The 22,973-nt window shown below is 35.0% G+C and overlaps 1 long non-coding RNA gene, 1 other non-coding gene and 1 pseudogene across 13 annotated transcripts; all 3 read right to left on the reverse strand.

Moving 5' to 3' along the window:
- Window positions 1–1,685: 1,685 nt before the first annotated feature.
- On the reverse strand, window positions 1,686–22,346 carry LOC149553553 (uncharacterized). 12 transcript variants are annotated; one of them, XR_016353115.1, is made up of 11 exons: window positions 21,422–21,918; window positions 17,028–17,303; window positions 16,747–16,888; window positions 13,266–13,385; window positions 8,129–8,205; window positions 7,127–7,252; window positions 3,593–3,708; window positions 2,607–2,625; window positions 2,237–2,425; window positions 1,934–1,979; window positions 1,686–1,816 (listed from the first exon to the last, which is right to left on the reverse strand). It is a non-coding gene; the product is annotated as an uncharacterized LOC149553553 (long non-coding RNA). The 12 variants fall into 12 exon arrangements; XR_016353114.1 differs by lacking the exon at window positions 1,686–1,816 and adding an exon at window positions 3,004–3,109 and having other exon boundaries at window positions 1,913–1,979; XR_016353116.1 differs by lacking the exon at window positions 1,934–1,979.
- On the reverse strand, window positions 1,748–1,819 carry TRNAV-UAC (transfer RNA valine (anticodon UAC)). Its single transcript has one exon. It is a non-coding gene; the product is annotated as a tRNA-Val (tRNA).
- Window positions 3,958–5,860, reverse strand: LOC149553555 (putative cellulose synthase A catalytic subunit 8 [UDP-forming] pseudogene; annotated as a pseudogene).
- Window positions 22,347–22,973: the final 627 nt, after the last annotated feature.

The following is a 22,973-nucleotide window of genomic DNA, read 5'->3' on the forward strand; positions in this document are numbered from 1 at the left end:
TGATACAAGTGCTAGTAAATATTGTCTTACAGAGCCCTTTTTCCACTATGACATCATCAAGCGTTAAAGTATGCTCTCGGATAAATGTTGCAAGGTGCATTCAATTTCCTTCATTCTTTGACTAAGAATTTATCCTTTCATGTAGGTATTAAGTGCCATGATGCAATGGTGAAAAATACATGAGTTTTGTTTTCAAAGAGAGCCCATTTTTCGGTATTTCTTTCGAGCCCGTCACCGACTCACAACGAATCCAGCAAAGTTTATAAACATTAGATTTCTAAAACTTTTCTGGCAAAAATCTCGCAACATTTCTGGACATCAAAATTTTCGTAGCATTTTCCGAAATTAATGTTTTTACAGCATTTTCCAAAATCAATTCTTTTAACAGCATTTTCTGATAGCAAAATTTTGACAGTATTTTCCGCAACAAAAATTTGTTCTGCCAAATTTTCATAGTAGGAGATGGTATGGGACTTGTTATCTCCATGGGCATTCAAGAAATGTTACACTGCCGACATTACATGTGAAGCTCAACATCAATTTCAATGGATGTATGCAATGAGAGGAGAAATATAGGATGCTTTAATATATAAGTTCTACAGGTAAAAATAATAACCATTGCAAGTATCACCTAAATTGATTAACTCCAACAGGTACTAGTGAGTAACATCAATGCAGCTATCCGAAAAACCAAAAAGATTATAAGGAAAACTCAACTTCAATGCAGCCTTCAAAACATAAATAATTTGAGAGAGAGCATTCCATCGATTAGAAGAAGCTCAATAATGTTGGAATTTATTAGGCGAGAACTCTCCTGTTCGGATTTTATTTGCAACTATGTTCATAGATCGTCTTTTGCCAGATTAATAGTCCACCGTGACATCATCAGGAAAAAAGTAAGCTCTTTGACAAAATTCATTTAATCATTCAATTTCCTACATGATAACAAAGAAAAAAGAACATTCTTTTAATGACCAAGAATGTATCCCACTCATTTAGGTATTCAATGCTATCATGCAATTGTGAACAGTGCAGAACCCCTTTTTACGGGATTTCTGCCGACCCCGTTACTGACTCGCAACTAATCCAGCAAAATTCACAATTACGACCGTTGCTCTGCTATTTTGATTACAAAGTTTTGTAATCCAGTGAAAAATTTACAGCATCCTCTGACAAAAAAAATTTCGTGGCATTTGCCGACATAAAATTTGTTTCAGCATTTTTGGACATCAAACTTTTCTTCTGCCAGAATTTGGCAGTAATGAGACGGTACGAAACTTCACATCTCCACGCACATACGAGAACATATGAAACTCAAAATCAAATTCAGTATAGCTATGAAATTAGAAAAGGAAAAAGAAAAAAGATTTTTAAATGTTAACCAACGAATAAATCAGAGAAATTACTCACTACAACATAAAGGGGGGCTTTAAGACAATATTAGAGAGACAATTTTTAAGTGAATTGTCATAATTCGAGACAAAAGAAAAGTTGGGTATTGTCTTACATATTGTCTTTAAGCGAGTGTCTTAAACTATTGTCGTAAATTATTGTCTTATAAAGACAATAAGGAACAATACTATTATTGTCTCTTAGAGACAATTTTAATTTGTCTTTATAAATACATTTGTCTTTAATTTCACTTATTGCCTTTCTTAAGATGATTAGATAGAAGATAGTACAAATTAATAAATTAAAAAAATCATATTATTTATTATAAACTACAATATAATTAATTAATTCATGTTAAGGTACGATGGAATTGAACCATCATCCCCCTGCTTGTAAGGCAGGTGCTCGTCCATTGAGCTAGCACCTTTTTAAAAAGAAAAATTAGAAGTTTAAGCTTTTGCAAATAAGAGCTACAAGAAAGGAGCAAAACAAAGTAATGAGCTCTGAAACTCTAGTCATATGTATATCAAATATTTGGCACCTTTTATTGCTTTATATATCCCCTTAGCTCCCCACAACAGTTCATCCTAAGAGAACACCCAAGAAAATTAATTCAACTGATTTTTTGCTACAATATAATCTGAAAGCATACCACATTTATTTACGTTTACTTCTGACCCAGAAGAAGAGCAATAGAATGGATAGACTGCAGACTTAAGCAAGTTACTATAAGATCCTCTAAGTTTATCAGCAAAATCAAAAATGTAGAATAAGGAGGTTGATGAGGTACTCAGCAAAACATAGAATTTAGTAAGATTGAAGCCGTAAAGCTGCTAAAACTTACCATGATGGAAGCATGATTGAGCCTCCTGGAAAAGGAAGGGCGTGTTCTATAGAACACTAGGGATGTAGTTGCAATTGTTTCAACAGCAACATCTAAGCCAGGATTCTAGCCATCAATTTTATAAGATCTGACAATGTCCATATCCTCTAGCCTCTACCAGCATTTGTGGTCATTGTAAGGATCTCTGACCTGCAGAAGTTTCATACAAACCTCAATAATGTATAAACCCACTTGACACAAAAATAGTAATTCATGAGTGAAAGCATTAACATAGTTTATGCCTCAACAAATATGGTGCCTGGGTGAGCAATAGTCTTGAGAAGATATTATGTGGCCCAATGTATGGAAGTCTTTGTGTTGGAGAGCTCACCTCCCATGAATCTACCAAACTGCAAACAACCCCAAGAGAGCATTTAGTTATTTAAGTTATTGTTGGGCAGGCAGTTTATTGAGCTCAAAGAGAAGACATTCCTAGCCACTATGGCTTGCAATAACCTTGAAAGTTAGTTGATTGGGTTAATGGGGTGTGATGGAAGAATTGTGAGACTTGACACTATATTTTTCCTAGATACATCATAACAAGCTTGGGTCAGTGTTTTTTCTCTTTGATTGGGAATGGCATGAGGAATATTTATCATGTATCTCCTTTAGAAATGAATGTCTCCCATGCTATGAGAAACTCCTTGGTCAAAATTTAAGTATTCTATCTAAATAGAAATATATGACAAAATAATAGACTTTGCTGAAAGAAATGTTGGAAGACTTACTTCAAAGACTACGAACAATCTCTGCATAGATGTCTAGAGATTTTATATGGTCAAAGTATGAGACAAGTGAGGATGATGTCAATACTCCTATTTCTCTGTGTTGATACTTCAAACAAAATCAAACAGCCAACAATTTATAACCAATATCACAGGTGAATTAATCAGCATTTGAATAATAATATTATCTTCATAAAATTTAGATTTGTTTAAACAATACATTATAAGTTTGTATTTGTTTAGGTTGTTCAATTGAATGATACTAATAGGTAGAATATATTAGAAAAGTTTGTACAATATTAGATCAAAATAGAAAACTATATTAAAAAATCAAACATTAAAATGCGATGTTTAAACATGACCCAGAATTTTTTTTTAAATAAAAGGATATTTGTTGAAGCATTCATGGATTAGAGGAGTTAAGAGCCATACATAAATAAAAGGAGATATGGAAGGGACATTATAGGAAAGAACTTGGTCTAATGAAAAAAGATAATACATGTGCAGGGGTTTGTTAAATCATAAACATTTAATGCAAAAATTAACACAAGTTGCCGAGGTTAAAGAACCCAACGTGAGATAAAGAGATCACCAAATCAGCTCTTCACTGATTGTACTCCTTACAACCCTTTTGCGAATTGGACAGTGAATTTTGAACAAAGCCTTCAAATTGCCATTTGTGACATGTTGGATAAAGGGTTATGCATCCTGCAAGACAGGAAGAACAAGGACTGGGTTAAATGACCGATATTGTATCTATCTTCTCAAATAAATGACACAACCTTTGCAGCCAAGCACTAGCCATTAATAGAGTCCCTTAGTTTAATAGTGCTTACAAGGCATCTCACCACTACGATAGGTTGATAGGAATGTTATTCTCGACAGATAATATAACTGCATCCAAAAACTTGCACAGTAAGAGGCAATGCCAGAAACAACAATGTAAAGGCAGTTCAACTCTCAAAAATCATGCCAAATTCACATCACTCTTTACTATTTATTCCCAAACAATGTCCAAATAGATCTCCCAGTAAATAATTTAAGATGTTGAATGAGGAAAAATGCATGATCAAGAAATCTCTATGCAACAAGAATATATATAGTAAAAATACTTAGCAATTAATGCCATATTGCATTGGATTTAGTCCTGTCACTCTAGTAGTGAAGGGATCTATCCACACCCATAGCAATGAGAAGATATATGCAAGAAGAATGGACCATACAAAAAAAATTGTGGGTGTCCGGTTCTTCCTTCCTATCAGAGCTTTGAAGAAAGGATAAAGATGGGCAATTACCCAAAAAGTAAAATATAGTTTTCCAAATAGTGGCCCCCATGATGCATAACCACTATTGATAGAATACAAGATACCTAAAACTACTCCTACAAGGTTTATAATAAGCAAAGTTTTAGGTGGAATCAACAGGGTATTTTTACTTGAACATATACAACTCTATGAAATCACCATCTTCATTTTAAGCCTTTGATGTGATAGTGAAGTTTTGTGTCAATACCAGTAAGGACCTTAAACAACCCTTGGACAACTGCAAATACATGAGATGACACACATCCAATAATCTAGAATTGTTCATTCCTCCACCATTCACCTATACCAACTCCACTCCATCTCATTTCCAAAATAACACTTGCAAAAATAGACAGAGAGTAAAATGAAAAAGATGCTCACAAACATACTAATCTATGGGATGATAAACTTTCCAATAAGAAGATACACAACTGGTAGTATACAATACAAAATCAATGGAATAGATGCCACTAGATAAATTATCGTGTTGATCTATATAATTGCCTCTAACCATTTTAGCCTTCCATTGTAACCATTTTAGCCTTCCACTGTAACTATGCCAAATTGGTCAATGATAGATGACAGAATTTCAACAGAACCCAATGCCCACCTAAGCACTTGGTTCAAATAGTCAAAGAGATTTATTAGACCTGAGCCTCTGAATGCAAGGTGCACATGCATGCAGTAAATGGATTTCCAACCACATGCATGCACCTTGAAACTAGTCAAAATATCTTTTGTGACTTAACCATAAATCCAAACAATCTCACTTCTCCTTTATGTCTTGTCTTCATAACCATAGCTAATAACCTGGATAGCTTCTTTTAATAGATCAACAAGAGCAGCTGACTAAGGAACATCACCATGGCCCATCAAGGTAGATGCAACAAATACTGCTGATTGGCCAAGCCTTTTCTCTAAGCTCTTCTGAGACATAAGATGTGATTTCTCATCGTCAAATCCAACACCTTCAACACCCTCTTCTATATCTTTAAGATCACATATTGGAATAATGGAGTCAATTTTCTTAAATGTTTTTTTTTATATTTGCATGCTTTTTATTCCCTTGTACTTTCTACTTTCCCCATAACATGATGAATGACATGTTGAAGCCTTCGAGAGTTTCTCGAGAGGTGGTTCAAAGTCATATGGTGTTATTCTATTAGATATACATCCTATACCCGTGTATAATGGTCTCTAAATCCCATTCTATTTAACATGCTCAATAGTGGTTGCAGAAAAATATAATTCAGTGAAAATGAACAAATTCAAAAAGGGTCACATTAAATTTTAAAGAGAATGCCATCAGGCACAGAATCTATGAAGTATTTTCAACTCCCATCTTGATCCTATTGAAGGCATGGTTGTTTGTGCAGATGGCTTACTCTGATGTACTCTGTATAGATTTATAACATGGACAGATATGGCATGATGGTCATACGTAGCTTACAATTTGTTCATGATACTATTGCGGATATAGAAATTATAACTTATATTCTTACAATAGGAATTATTTTCATTAACAGATATTTCCCCTTCCTACATTCTATTACCATTTTTTAGATGTTTCCTTGTGAGCAAGGGTAATAGGAGTGTGAGTAGAAAGGAATTTTATTCACTATAATCTGAACCGGGTCATTTGATCATTGAAGTAAGAGAATATCTATACATCTTCCACGGATTCTCTGTTCAATACTCATGGAAGACAGAATGGCATAGAAAGATTGAAAACTCCAAGCAGTAGCAACACTATAATGGATGACAAGCCTCCTCAGTCTCATTCAAATTTTTTGTACATCCAATGATATACTCAACAATCTTGCCCAGCCTCAGGAACAGCCTTGCAATGCATTTGATCTTACTCTGGAAGTAATGTTAATCCACCACAGAGATGTTGATTATATTTTGATTGGGCAAAGCTATTTTTCTATGATCTTCAATCTATAAGTTTAGAACCAGCACTCCTGCACGTTTGTGGAATGTCTATCAAATAATGGAGCTATTGGCATTAGCATGATTCGCACTCAGGAGAGATTCATGTAAATGAGACAACTTGAAAATGGCAACCTATTGGATGGTTTTGAGGAATTCTATTGTCATGCCTGATGGAAATCTTTTCAGCTTCCATAGCCACTTGTCTTGGAGTTTGCATCGTTTTCATTCTTTAGTAATTCATATCTAATACTTCCTTAATGTTTTGCAGGTTTAATGGATGTGCTTGTTGGACGAAAAGCCTACACAAATTTGGATTATGAAGAATGACACTCAATGGGCAAAATAACAAATTGGATACAGCTTGTGATCATTCTAATCATCAGAATGAAGAAACGGAAGTCATTCGTGTGTCCAAACTCATGCACGCGTACAATCTCCTCATATCGTATTCATTACATCTTGAATGCATAAACAATGGTTTAACTTGTTTTAGATTCATCAAATACAAATGATGCTAAGAAAAACTCCATATCAAACAGACTCTTCAGTCAATATTTTTATGTTAAAAATATAATGATTATTAGGTACAAAGGACTTTTGAAAATATCGCATATCCCCTTATAAAATATGAGTGAGAAGAAAAGTATTTATGAATCAAGATGGATAATAGTGACAAAAAAATAAATAAAAAAGAATTAAGCAATGTTGTGTCCAGATTTAACAATTTTTTGACAATAATTTATCATAAACCCTTAACCTAGACATGAGCCTGAAAACCATAATTTAGAAAGACCTTTCTTCTCTACTTTATTTATAGAATGAAATACTTCAAAAGTCTAAAAAAAATCCTCCTGGAAAATAAGATATAAGCAATGTAGAATTAGTACCGTAACAATCACAGCTCCAGCTTTGTAATAACGATTGAACAATGGCCTTTTTCCTCTGGCAACTTATATTAAGAGTGGGAGAACAAATTCTTCATTTCCTTGGCCTTCTTTGTTTTTCATGAAGACCTGTACGTACAAGTAAGAAATGTCTGTTGTTAGAATTCAATATAGCCACAGGTCGAAGAAATTTTGAAAAAGAATAATAGTATTACAAAAGATTCTTTCATAGCACTGATGTTTTTTATAATTTATCATCACCTTCACTATACTCGAATGGTTTTTAGCATCTGAGTTTTTGCACTTAAAATCATTGAAACCATTCCCAGATATCAGATTAAGTGCATCTTTGGAAACTTCCTAGGAATGTATTAGAAAGGAATACTACAAATAAGAGTTCATTAGGATGTCCTTGGAACTACTGTTGGCAAAAACAGAAAACCCGTCAATATTTTTTGTGAAAAAGGAAGCAACAAATCATCTGCTTATTTCTGCTCTCCAATTGCAAGAAATATTATTTTTGTTAATTGATTTAAAAAGTTCAAATCTCAAATATTACTTTCTATTTCATATATTTTCTTTATCCCCGGATAATTGGAACAAAAGACTCCATCCTTTTTAGGGATTGCTGAGAAAAATAAGAACAAAAGAAGCATCATTGAAGTATAGGGAAAATTTTGATTTTATTAGATGTGATCTTCTGGATGCAAAAAATGTTTAAATAGTTACACCCAATCCATAAGTACTTCTATCCAACAAAATAAAATGTTCCATTTAGAATGGTAATAACTATAAAATTCGATATACAAGTTAATATTCCAAATTAGCTATGGATAGGATGATCAATTGCCAAAAAAGAATTACACTCTAAGACCACAACCTTCATATGCAAGAAATTAAATTTCCAAATTGATGAGAGGTAAGAGAATAATATCTAAAACTCTAAACTTTTGAAGTTTGACTGTAAAGTGACTGCATCTATTAAATTTTAGAGGAGAAAATTACATATAACGGGACTGAAATTCTTGCATGTCTTTACAATAAAATTCTTCAAGATAAATCTTCCTCTTCCTCATGTACTCCTGCAAATAAATGAAGCAATAAAAAGAAAATCCACATGACTTCGTGATCAGAACATGAAAAACAATTGCATACACTCTACCATGATTAGTAAACACCTGCAACTCCTTAATCACTACACAGCACAAAGTCTCTTTGTAACTGATCAGCAAAAACTAATACATTTGTTGTATCTCCTCAGAAACTAGCTTCTAACTCAATGGCATGTTTTTTTTCAGTGGAATTGAGATGTAAGATTAATGACCCGGCTCCAACATTGTAGAAAACAATTCTCATAGATCTCCATACAGACAAAAATTTCTAATCACAACATCATCAAAAAGAAAAATGATCTCAAGAATGAATTATTTTTGGTTCAAGATTTGTCTTTTTATTTTGATATATAGGATAATACAAACACAATGACTCTTTTTTTTTACTAAGCTTTGTGTAAGGATAATAAGGTAGTAATCTGTACTAACAGTGGGAATTTTAGTTTCTTTTGGGAAATAATATGAATATAAAGTTTCATAGTTGATGTTGTTAATATTATATAATGTTTAAAATATTAATTTCAAATCAGTTATTATTTAAAAGCTACAGTTTGGATCAGAGGTTATAAGTGAAATTGGATTCAAAATTAGAAATTATAACGTTTCTGAGCTCAAATATAGTTATGACTAGTTTACAAAATACAACTGAAATTGCTATTCCAATGTAAATTTTGCAGCGGGCAATTTGATATCTTTGACGATGATCAGTGTGACAACCCTACATGGAAAGAATACCTAGACATCCCTTAGTCGTCACAGGGAGTGCTCCTTGTTCCATAATGGCCAAGCTGAAAATCAGTTCATGTAAAAATATATACACACAAATAATAGCATAAACTTGCATCTTTTTTCCGCAGCATGTTGCAGGCTACAAACTATGGATTCCCACATGCTCCTATTTAATGAATCCAAATGAATAATAGCCTTTTACCTTGTAGGCTCTCTCCAGCATATCCATTGCATTGAATCTCAATAAGGATTGAAATCTAATATTAAAAAAGCCCATAAATAGAATAGCTTCATGGACTAAAATGTGTCTGAAATTTCCATGTGTGGATTACAATTGAAAAGCCTAGAAATAGTGAATCCCTCTAGCTCTCCTCTTAAAGGATCCTAATCCTACTTAGCCACCAAATTTAGGTGCATGTTAGTGGCAAGGTTTGTGCTGAGTGTATCTAGGGCATTTAGAGAATGCAGCCTAATCAGGGTTTTCTTTTTACATTTTTGCCATTGCTTTTTGTTCACAGCCTGATGCAACAGGGGTTTATTCTGCTTCCTACAATTGTTTTAATAGCTGGCCTCATACCATTTTTTTTGGTAAAAAGCACCCTTTGATGCATATATAATAGGAACATCGCAAGTTATGTATACACACCTAGGAATGGACCGAGCAAAGGTACCACCATAAGAAACAAAGGCAGTTTCCCTAATTGAATCAGCAGCTGACCTCACACTCGATCCTCCAGAGCAGTTTCACCAGCAGCATATTCTACATATCCAGATGAAAATGCAGTAGATCCGGTTCTAGATTCCCCTTTCCAGGTTCCATATCTAATAGTGGACCCCATAGTATCAGACGCGAGAGAAGCTAAGGTGGGAGCAAAACAAGGTGGCAACATACGCAGCTTAAGCAACATCTATTATATCAGAACCATAAACGGAGGAGAAAGCACTAGCGGCATGCAGTATCTACCATAGGTAGAGGCAATAGCACAGGCAGTTTTGGTGAATCTACCCAATGGCACACATATTTCATAATCAGTTCAAGTTACCATTGATGCCCCACCAGTATAGGTATCAGTGCTTCTTTTTTTTAACTTTCGACCATCCATTACTAGCTTTTTCCTGGTGGAAAATACAAGCAAGAGGCAAAGGTACCTATCAGGTTCTTCAACACACTATTATGGGAAGTCATCCATAGAGAGTGCTTTGACCATCTTGGGTGAGGGTGGTCCAGCTCAGGTTGTGAAAAGGGATGCTTGGGTGAAGTTCAAGCAAGAGATATTCTCATCTTATCCATCTCCCTGCGCTAGGGTAGGCCAGTTCAGTCAGGTCTTCTTTATTGGATCAAATGATAGAGAAAGTATATCAATATAAGGCATTTCCCCTTGTTTAGGAGCCAGCCACAGTGCAGTAGGAAAAGGGATTGCTCAACAACTCCCCTCTTCTAATGAGATCTACGCTCACATTGATTGATGGATGGGAAGGAGTAGGGAAGGGCACATCCAGAGATACAGGGAAAAGGCCCAGATATTTGTTGTATAATTAAACTAAACTATACAAATGGGGTGAAAGCGAAAATAATGAAAAAAAATGGTAAAAAAGCACTCATGTTGAGTTTGAATGTTAGGAAAGAAAAGATTAGCATTACCCTGTCGATGAATGTGGCAGTGGCTCCATTAAGTGTTGCAGCCAACATGGAGTGTAACATTAATCAAAATAGTGACATTGTTGCCAATAACTACGTTCTCTCTGATGACAATTCCTGTCCATGATAAAAAAACACACCCTCCCCAATGCAAGCAACAAGGTGGATGTCCACAGTGAACATTTCAAAAACCTACACTGGATAACCAGAGCGACCGAGAATCGATCCTGAGCCCACAAGGAATGCTCCACATAGGTGTGCTTGGCAGGTGAGGAAACCCTTGAAGGTGAGCATGGCGTATTTGAGGGTTTTATGTAAAGACGTCAAGAAATAGCTTGCAGAGCTCCATGATAGGAGCAAAGAGGTGATTGAAAACTTGTTCACCAAATGAAATGCTAGCATGCTCTCAAATGTGTACTTGTGGATGAGAATGGTGGAGCTGAGGTACTTTACAAGGATGGGCTCTACCTCTGCCTCTCCTGTCACCTCTTGTCGGAGTTGCCTCCATATCTCTTTCTATTCATCATACATAATCCCCATCCTCTGTGCAAATTTTTAGTTTTTGTCCCGTCAAGTGGAAGCATCCTCTGATGCTGCTTCTTATTGGCATCAATTCCCCTGCCATGACCACCCTGGTTGTATTCGTAGAATATGTGAGGAGATACTAACTGTATCCTCCCTCCCTAGTTCTCCTAAGCGCACTCTACCATTTCCAGGCTCTTCCATTGGCTTAACTCTAGCGGCTGTTTTCCAAAATATCTTTCATTTTTTAATTTATTTTTAACCAAACAAATTTCGTTTCCCGCTTAATTATTTTATGACTTTTACGTTTTGTCGTATATCGACAAAGTAAATATTTTATTTGAAAAATTAAAAAAACACTAAAAAGGCAAAAGGAGAGTTAAAGAGTTTGTTTAGATCATGCCTCACTAGTTGCATTGTGCTCCATATCTGTGAAAGATCAGAATATATTGAATCAGGGGATGTTGGAGGGTCTGCTCAATACACAAATTAGAAATGGCCCACTTGTGGACCACACAGGAATACCCATCACCTGATCTGAATCCATACCAGACTTGTAAATGTTCACGTGGGGCATCATGAGGGCGGAGGGGACAACAACAACTATCTATAGCCCATGTACATCCCTGCCTCATGACCACAAAACCGAGTTTGAGGAAGGGGAAATCCACAAGGGCCTTTATCCACCAGAGGCATGCCAAAATAATGAAGAGGTTTTGTTTATGCAAAAGGAAGAACTATCAATAGAGACAGCTCCCCATTTCTTGGCATATAAGGCCCAAGTGGTAGATTCCCTGCTGATAGAAAGGATTGAAAATGCTGATTTGCTTGCGGAATCAAAGATGGGTAATAAAGGACACGAACTTCTTCCCCTTTTGAGTGGTAGTTAGGACGAATTAGATTCCCCTGCAAAGGAATAGGTTGCCGAAAGCAAAATGTTAAGAGGAGGTGGCGCCCATCCTGAACATGGACCCCATTGCCCAGATCATTTCAGATTAGGACCTTTGTGAAGTAAATTTTAAGAATCAACCGCCTTATGTTTCTGAAACTTCAGTTAATCTTTTCCCTCATGAGTTTATCATAGATGCACATTTAAATTTTCCTAAGAACCTAAAGGGAAATGACAATCTCCTGAATGAGCAGGGTGGTGTTGATCACGTACCAACAAACATGGTTAGTGACTTCTCAAGGGAGGACCAGCCAATACATCTGCATTCCACTCCCGAAAAGTTGCAATCCACAGTTTTTCTCCATTTCTAAAGACAATAAATTTATCAGCCACTATTATCATTACAAAGAAAGCTTTGGAGATCCATTGGGATCTTATCATTAATATCCCATTCAATTTTTAGCTGAAAATTAATTCCTAGGTTCACTAGTTTGTTCACCACATAGTTACCCTCACGATACACAAGAGATACTGTAAAACACGTGCAAAAATCATGATAAAACTACAAAAATATTAGTTTTGTAGTTTGTTTTCTATAAATCTAAGTAATTGTGAGAGATATTTTCAAACACTTGTAAAAATCATGATAAAACTCCAAAGCACACAAAAAAATAACTATAGAAAATATCATAGTAACACGGGGACGCGTCCCCCCCCTTTTTGCCCGACGTCTCGGAGACTTCAACGCACCGGAGACTTGGGGACTCCGTCTCCCCGTCCCCAACGGTGCCACTAGATTCCACCACCTCCACCGAGGATGGGGGACATCCTGCTATTCACTATTTGCAAATTCAACTATTTATGTTTAATGTTCGATGTTCCAATTCAATGCAATGTTTCAAGTATTCACTCTTTTACATCTTTACATCCTATATTGCAATACATATTTTCATAACTAACATTTTTAAATACCATATGCATAGATATATACACCCCTCTTGTCCCCTGCCGCCGTCCCCCCACCGTCCCCCCGCCGTCCCCAAATTAAGGCCCCTCTGTCCCCCCGTCCCGGAAACTTGTCCCCCCGTTTCGCCGTCCCCCCGTCCCCCAGGGTGGTGTAACTATGGAAAATATTTAAATTTGAAAAAAAAAAATTCAGAAAGTGAAAGCATAAATTTCAATGTTAAGAACCATGGATAAAATGATACATGTTAAGAAATATTCTAAAGCCGGTTTATTAAATGCATGTACCTTGTGAACAACATGTTGTCAATTATTTTCCAGCTCATCCTTAGATTGTTGACTTGTAGAAAGTTTTCTGCTCTAGCTTGGAAAATTAATTAGAGGAAAGTGTGACTAGAAATCCCATGTCTGGACATTGATAGAAAATTTGAGATGAGATAGGAGTTTCATGAGAAAAATAGATAACAAAATCAATAGAAGACTAAATCATCATCCATATTAGATGAGAAGTGCCTTGAAAACTCATGTGAACAATATTGCTACATAATAAGAAGATTCATATTTTCTTGGTCAAAATTATGAAACATGACAATAGCACATCATAAATCAAATGGATAACCCATAGACGTATTATAGAGAAACTAACTGTTAGCAAGTCATGCATTTTGTAGGAGTTCAAAACCTCTCTAATTATAGGTTGCAGAATTTTTTGTACTAATACAAGATGATGATGAATAATTTTTGTTTGGAATGTAACTATCTGATAACCTTTATTATGCTGGAAACCCACTCTGAAAAGATTAAAACATCATTAAGCCCTGCAAATTGCCCACTTTCAAAACTTAAGAAATAGAGATAGAAAAATGCAATAAAAAAACTTAACCAATGAAAAATGGGATGAAAGAGTCTCACTTGCAAGGTCAAGAGTCTCAGAGCAGTTCTCATGGCAGGCATGTGAATGTTAAGTAGCTCCCCTGCAGTAGGATACATAACCTTGACAACAATATGTTATTGCTGCACACATGGCATTGATTGCCTGACATGTACAGTATTTGTACATTTTGACAACACTAATATGAATTAAAAAGTCATAATTTGTATGGAAAATTCTTTTGTGTATTGCACGCCCAAAATTTAAAGAAAGTGTGAGGTAACAAAGACCAAATACTGTATATCCTCATCAAATTCACATTACTTAGACTACACATACTAATATCATTGAGGGTTGAGAGTAGATGGTTTTGCAGTTCTGCCAAAGAAATGACATCAGGCATGAGGAAGGTTAATAGGGCTCTTTAATTTAGCTTGAGAATTATTTGACTATTATATGTAAATTATGAAAGTCTCTAAAACAGGGTATGAGTGAACACAGGATCAAAAGATAGAATCAATGAATACAAATTATGATTAAAATTGTATGCATACACCATAAACAACGAGATATTAAAAGAGATGTGGAGAAAGGTATAATGCATAGCATATATGCCCATTTCAGCATACATATACATTGAGCTGATCCCATATAGAGAAAAAACTGTATAAATAGATAGATTCAGTAATTAAATAATCAAGGAGTCTGCATATTTCAGATAGCTCATCTGAAGAATTTGAAACTCAAGGGAAATTGCAAATGATCTATGCTCATTTCAGCATACATATACATTTAGTTGATCCCTAGTAGAGAGAGAACTGTATCTACAGGTCGGTACATATGTTCTTTGTTTCAAGTATAGCAGAGTGAAAAATCCATCAAAGAGTATAACAATAGATAATATCCCGACACTTGCTAAAGTTGCTCTTACATAAGGAAGAAATTCAGAAATATAGCCTAGTAACCTCTTAAAATTTTCCTCAGACATAGCTATTGCAACTCCACCTACTATGGGTACATGCCATGGCCGTGGACCTCTCCTACAACACAATTGGAAAGGGAAGTTGGAACATTTGAATTTGTATTGTAGTTATCAAAGCAAACTTGAAAAAAAATATTGATTTGATATAAAAATTTGGGAAAATACCAACATTCCAACAGAAGCCACAATTTTAACTCTGGAACAAAGCTACAAAACAAAAGATTCAATATTTTTGTGTTATCATAAGCTGATGATGGTTACTGGATAGGTAAGGTTTTAAAAAACCGTTGAATTCCACTTCTTTCAACACCATGATTTTGGTGTAGGTAGTATTGATTTTGATGTATTAAGACTATTAGTATACATCAGCATTTTTTGTGTTTTGTACAGCAGGGTAAACATTTTCGCAAAGAGTGACATTGATTTTAATGTATTCTAATGATACTATTTAACAACATTTACATAATGGCACAGCTCGACATAAAGTGATTTGAACAACATAGGTGTTGTCAAAGTCCATGTAGAAGATCTGGACAAATTCGAACATAAATAAAGGTTCTACATAAGAGCTATTCAGAAAAACTTCTGAGTCTATGCCATACATTCCATTAATCTTTATAGTGTAGAGATGGGACAATAATGAATTCTACATATGTATGAGTCCCTAAGAAATAGTGTTATTGCCAAAATCATGTTCCTTGATGGGATTCCATATCCCCATCCTCTTCCTATATTGTCTTGTATGAATGCTAACACTGTGACTGCAAACATAGAGCCAATGCAGATGCAGAAATACAATCAGCTAAAGAAATAGCTCATTTTTCTCTGCTCCTTTGGATCATCATTGTCAGACGACAATGTTATAAAGAGAGGCATAGACAAAGGTCATCAATTTCCCACTCACTCAAACATAAAACTGGTCATCATCTATGCATACAGGAGCGTGCAAACTTGGCAATGAGGTCAAAAAGGCTAGTAAGTAGAATACCACGAATCTTCTAAATGTAAGTAGTGTACTCTAATCTTGCCTATAAACCATGACATAATTGTAGTCTAATTGTTAAACCATAGAATCCTGCACATCAAATTACAGGAATAGGAAAATGAACTTTTAAATGTTTCTACAATCAGACCTAATCTGTACATAAATGCTCTGGTCTAACGTATGTAAGGATTCTCTTTTGCAAAATACACATTAAGCCTAGCATTAAACTTTACTGCTAATGTTGTGTTCGTAACGGAGTTCACCTATGTCAAGTAAAATCACTTCCTACACACAAGAGCAGCAAAACTATAAACTATTTCCAAATTGCCAAAAACTTACCCATTTGTAATACAAACATAGATAGAGATATAAATATACACATCTAAAATAGTTTAAGTATTATATAAATACAGTTTTTAAAAAAATAGAATCATCCCAAAACTACCAGTCAACTTGTGAAATTGATTGTGAAATTCATTCGCTTTGCTTTGTTGGCTGATTTATTTAAAATTGTAAAATTGGAGCTATTCAGCTAACATCTCCTGAGTAGGTTGAATTCTAGAGATAAGTTTTCAATAATGTAGGAATTGAGTTTCAGGTTACTTATCATATGACAGGTAGCATAGATAGATGAGCCATTCCTTAACAGATGAACAAATTATACAGTCTAAAATGTCAGCTATTTCAGTAAAAGTATAAAGGCACAGCCTAGGTATTAAACCTCGTGGAACTATGTCATGCAACCTTTAAGGGTAGTGCACAAGGGATAAGCTCAAAAGGCAATTTTTAAATGGAATAATTGCTATTACTTCCAATATACAGCTCTATAGCATAAAATGTAATAAATAATACATCATATAATTAAAAATTGAATTCGATGCACCAAAAAGGGTAACACAAAAAAGTTGATTGAAGAATCATTTTGAAGTACCTCAACTTCTGGTTGCATCTTTGTATGAAACTAGGGCAGAGCCTTTTATTACAAAGGAGTAATGTAGGTCATCAGTTGGCCTGGCTAAGGAAGCCCAAGACCATTGATGTGTTCCCTTGGCCTCTACTACCTAGGAATTAATCTGAAGAAGAAAAAAAAAAGATAAGAAAATAAAATAGAACATGATCAATACTAAAAAAATTGCTACTGGTAAAAGCCAATCAAATCACAAGAATGTCCAAAAAAAATGTCAAACTATTCATTCTAAAATAAATAATTACCATAATAATCTTCATGGGTGGAAATCCAAGCCTTGGCCTCCATTCTTCTCATACTGCCATAGGTGGATGCGTGATGTCTTGATGTTTGGGGAATTATGAAGCAACTATTGGAGGAGCGTAGTACACAATCACATACTGAGGAGGGACATCAACTCCTTCTGTGGCCAGATATTAGCTGGGTAATGCAACCTTTCCATTTAGCTTGCATTTGTACATTCCAAATCTCATCCTACTAGGCAATAGCCAGATGGCACGGCTTTCTATGCAACATATAACCTGTAATTACACCAGAAAATAAGATCTGCTCAGTTTTGACACCTTAATGTTATTTAGTAATATAGGAAAGATATTTGATAAAACAATCATTCGAAATCATTGTGTACCCTAATTTTTTAAGAAATCCACAATTCTAAATGGGAATGGGGTAAGGAATGCCTTAACTACCTATTGTTTCTTTGAGCATAAACAGGTAACACCGAAATCATTTTAAAATCAAGAAAAATAAAACCAATTTTTTTTTTGAAAAAATGATCTTGTTGCATGATTATGCCAAGATAAATATTTAAACCATTTCTCCTTTGCACACTACGGTTTCATGATAACTTTCATCTATGGCTTTGTCCATGTGGCTCACCATTCAATTGTATACACAAATCAGGATGCCCATCTCTATCACATCCAACACTAAATTCTAGCCCATCATATTGAAGAGAATTTTCTTACATCCTCAGTAATGTGGAGCATAAATTGGGGCACACACAAATAGTACGAAGGGCAGAAGAAGAAGTAATGTACTAGGGTTATTACAGAGAATACAATCTCTAGATTAATATGATCTCGTTGCATAAATAGCCATTATTTAACCACAGATAGAGAAGGAAAAAGAACCTTATACTGGCATCAATTAGTGAAGTTCACATTCATTATCTAGAGAATGCATGGATGGAGATGTACCCACACGAAGACATGGTACCTTCACATAGGGATAGGAAAGAGTTATGGATGGAAGCGTGGATCTAAAGGATTGAAGAGTTTTTACATGGGAGATAGTGAACATCAACAAAATAATTAAAATATAACATCCACACAATATCATATCTATGCTAGTTGTTGGAGATCGAAGAAATGTAGGAAGATGATAATGGATCTATCTCTCAGTCGTAGTAACTAGTTTCCTTTTCCTTATTTTCAGTTGGATATTTAGTTCTCTTGAAGAAGGAGAAAGCTATAATTGTGCAACCTAACAGGGTAACTATCACTGTAAAGGGACCTACCTTTGGCTTTGTACTAATGATGGACTTCTAGGCAAAACAACCATGATTTTAATTTTTAAGCTATTACCAAGAATATTGTTTGTAGAACAAAGTTAGATTGTCATCATATCACTGCCCAAACGATGTCTATGAAAGGAAAAAAATAAATTTTCTTAACTCAAAAGATGATCAAAGAAGATTGAATTGAAAATAGGCATTTGAATGTTGATAAATCATTACATTATTTGATGCAATGTAACAACAAATATGACATTATTTTTGAAGTTTACTTAAGTAATACATACTATTCCACATCTGTCCACTTTAGGAGCTGGAAATTATAATTACCAAATGCAGCATATCAATATCGGCCATTTCTCCACATATGATCAAATTGCATTATGTTTGCATGGCTAAAGAAACCAATCACATACAAATGCCCTAAACAAAAAAGTATTGACATCTGACTTCAGACAACAAACTCTATATTGGAGTATACAAAGTGAAAGCATGCTTTTACCATAAGCACAACTTAATGATTCTACTAGTGCAATAACTATAAGAATAACTAGATTTTCCACCTCAGTAAACAGGGGACATATTTATTGAATAGAATATCAATAGTAATTGGAAATTTAGCTGGCAAACACACACACGCACACACGCACTCAATGTCCAAAATTCTCAATGATAGAAACCTAGCAAATGTGTCAACACTCAATCATGTTGAACATTCAACAGAAATGGGAATTTTGACCTTTTAAGGTTAATAAATGCACTGTGATTCCTTCTGCATTTGGAACAAAAGCAAGATATTGTTGAGTTTTTACTATTTGTGGGCCAGCAACAATTCTTCATGTGCTACTTTGTGCACTTTCCATAAGCTGGCAATGTGCATGGAGATGCACGAGATCATTTGGGAAAGTGGCAGCTCTCTTATCGAGCGGGTTTCTCTACCACTCTTGCATTGGACAAATTTTCTGAACCTAGATAGCTAAATATAAGGCAAAGGCAAATGAAATTTTATTGCGACACCCCAAACTCAAACACTATCCAACTTAATATAGAAAGATGCTGAAAACTCATTTTGAATTCTATATTATTCAAATTTGGTAGAATGCACAGTTCCTAGATTCAGATTCAAATGCACATTTTCATTTATCATGTATACATGCTTGCACTATTATTCCCTGCTTGCTAAAAAGTCAAATTATTTTTGTACAGCTTCTTTACATTTGGGCCTTCAATGTAAGATGACATTTGAACCTAGAGCCTCACCAGCCACACAAGAAAAAAAATACATAAAAGATATTCACATTTTTTACATGCAGCTATAATGTTTCTATAAAACACCTCAAGAAGGGATCTAAACTCCAACCATCAAACACACGGATCTAAACTGTACAAGCTAAAGAACAACAGCTACAACAAAAAGAATAATTAACAAATACCAATATATCAAAAAAAAAAAAGAGAGCTCTGTATTTTGAATAGAGCATACCCTGTTTTAAAACAACAAACTTAGTTTTTATTACTCTTAACTTTTCATTACATCACTGCTCTCTTTATTTGAGATGTCACCACAAACCTTATGTTGAAAGAAGAAATTACGGAAAATAAACTATACTCCACCACTTGTCGTAGCAGTTTGACTGATTTATGAACTATTTTATCTAAGGCAAACATACGTAAACTACAGTGGACATCAAAAATAAACTACAAGAAAAAGACTATGCATGCCTAGGTTAACCAATCACTAATAATGCATTTGGAGGAGCGGTGCATGATTAATCTAATAAAAAACTATATGTAGATTGAAACGAATGGTGGAGTTGGAGTTAAGGGAAAAATAGTGGAGTGAAGTTGTTGTTAATATTCTTGGTAACTGGTGCATGCATCAATCTTCATAAACTCCGACCATCAAACACACAACATTCTATGGAATGTTATTAAATCATAAAAAAGGGTTTAATGTAAAGTAGTTTACCTAATAACTAGAGAACTGGAAATAAAAGTATTCAACAATACCTTGCCACCAATTTTAGGCACATTGTGACAACAGGGTTTGTGTGTTGTGCGTCTAGGGTATTCAGAGAATACAATCGCTCACACATCAGGGTTTTCTTTTTTCTTTTTTGTTGTTAATATTTATTCATAGTCTCCTTATAGATACCAAATGAGCATTTCTCGTTATGGAACATATTGAAGCAACTTTCGCAGTGAGTATTACCAATGGAAAAAAAATCACTTTTCTCCATAGCAAGTTAAGACATAACCACATGCACGCCCATATGATCCACAGTTCAATGGGTTAGAAGAGCCATCAATGCAATACCTCTTGGAGTAGCAAACCAGTTACCATTTGGATACCCATGAGCTATTGTATAATGAGCATAAAGTCATAGATAGTAATCACAAAATACCTATTTTTGTTTTCTTACTGTGCTATTGCACTTTCTTCTCAAAAACATAGAATGGCTACGCAGGGAGCTCAGTTCTCTACTCTCATATTCTCCATATTTTAGAAGTATATCCACAATGACGAGACATATCAGGACCAAAATTAATGATCTGATTGTAAATACCATTAGCGCTAAGGTCTTATTAAGGATAAAAGTCTATTAAGGATAAAACTCTAAAAAAGCTTTGTTTCTTTTGTCAAATCTCTGATTCAACTCAGTATTTTACAGATTTGATCTAGACCTATGAAGGTAGAAGGGCAATAATCATGCCATTGGAGAGTTTTTCCTCAGGCTATAGATTGGTGATGCTTGCTTCAGTATATGGTTTGTATGTTTATATGGTTCTGAAAATAATAGATTCAGAAATATGGTTTTTTAAGGTATTAAGCTCATATCTAATGGTTGGATGATAACTAGAAGCCAATATGTTGAGGATATTTGAAGCATTCATATAATATTGTCCCGCAAGGCCGTAGTTATATAAAATTACAAGAATGGACATAAATATAGTGATGTTTGCACGGATTAGAGCAATTAAGGACCATACAGAAAATGAAAGATGGGACATTCTAGGAAAGAACTTGTTCCGATGACAAAGATAATACATGTGCAGGGGTCTTTCAAGTCATAAACATTTGATACAAAAATTGACACAAGTTGCCAAGGGTAAAGAACTCACCGCGAGATACAGAAATCACCAAATCAGCTCTCCACTTATTATACTCGTTACAACCCTTTTTCCAAATTGGAGAGTGAGCATTGAATAAAGCCTTTGAATTTACATTCGTGACATGTTCGATAAAGGTTATGCATCTTGCAAGATAGGAAGAACAAAGCCTAGGTTAAATGACCAATATTCTATCTATCTTCTCAAACAAATGACACGGCCTTTGCAGCCAGGCAGTAGCCATTGATAAAGAAGAAAACCCTAGTTAGGAAGAAAAAATCAAAATAAAAAATTTCAGCTGAAACCCTCTTATACTACAATATGTTGCAAACCCAAAGGCCCTCAGCAATAGTTAATAATCTTTAGCATAAAGTGCTTAGATCTGAAACAATTCTCCATCATCTGGCTAAATCTATTTGAAATATAAGTAGGAAAATAAAAACCCCAATATCTGAAAATAAATAAGTACAGTATTAAAAATGTGAAAAGAAAGAACATTTTGGTGTCGGGACTACCATTTGGGTTCTCCGTTGAAGGGCATAAGTCGCGTGGAAATGACGAAAGGAAGCGCGACGGGTGTGAGACCAAAGACAGGCCGCTACACGGGAGCTGAAACCAGATCAATACGTTGATACATGGTTGGAAGAAGAAGAGTTTGCGTTTAGAAAGGTTAAGGAAGACATCTAGGGCATTGAAATATAAAATATGATGCTACATATACCACGATCAAAATATTTAATGGAATGACTTCTCGCCATGGCCATAATGCCCATTTCTGCCGTTGAGCACTGCATTTCCATGATTTTGCAGTAGTTACCGCCCATTCCTGCCACTAATCACTGCATTTCTATCATTTTTCAGCGCAGCAGACGATGAGATCAGAGATAATAACTAGTTCAATGCCGTAATTAGATGAGGAAAATGAAGTAAAAGTTATGTAACCCAATAATACTGCCTTTTGTTGTCTTGTTTTTTTCAATTAAAATATATTAAAATACGTTATTTATATAAAAACGTGTATTAAAGACAAAATTAAAATAATGTCTTTAAACCCTCTATTGTGTAGTAGTGACTCGATAGATCAGGCCGTGTAGATGCAAGCTTTTCCTTCTGCTGCGATGTAACCATGATTTTTCCCGCACTGAAGAGCTATTTCTGAATTCTAGAGGAGCTCAGTAGAGTGTGAAGCATCTGGTCAGTAATATTTGATGAAGCGGCAACAGAACCTAATCTCTGCATCGCCAAAGCATATTCGCTATTAAAATTCATGCAAATATTCGCAATATCGTCTGTACTGTTAGGGTTTGGTTTGAGACCTGGCTTCGAATCAGCGTAATCTTCCAAAACCTGAACTTGCGCTTTCAAGAATTTAAGGTACTTAATAGCCTCGTCCAACATTCTGGCCGTATCGAGCTTCAATCCTTGGGGTATCAGTTTCTCCAAAGACCGAATCTTTTCCCAGATTTTACTTCTCATGTGACGAGCCGCAATGCTCTGCGACTCTACGGAAGGATATTGATGAGGCTTACGGCAGCTCTGTAACTGTGTCAGCTGATTTAAATGC

The sequence above is a fragment of the Cupressus sempervirens genome, chromosome 6, assembly GCF_028749045.1.
Source record: "Cupressus sempervirens isolate cs-2001-9-10 chromosome 6, ASM2874904v1, whole genome shotgun sequence".
NCBI classification, from domain to species: Eukaryota; Viridiplantae; Streptophyta; class Pinopsida; order Cupressales; family Cupressaceae; genus Cupressus; species Cupressus sempervirens.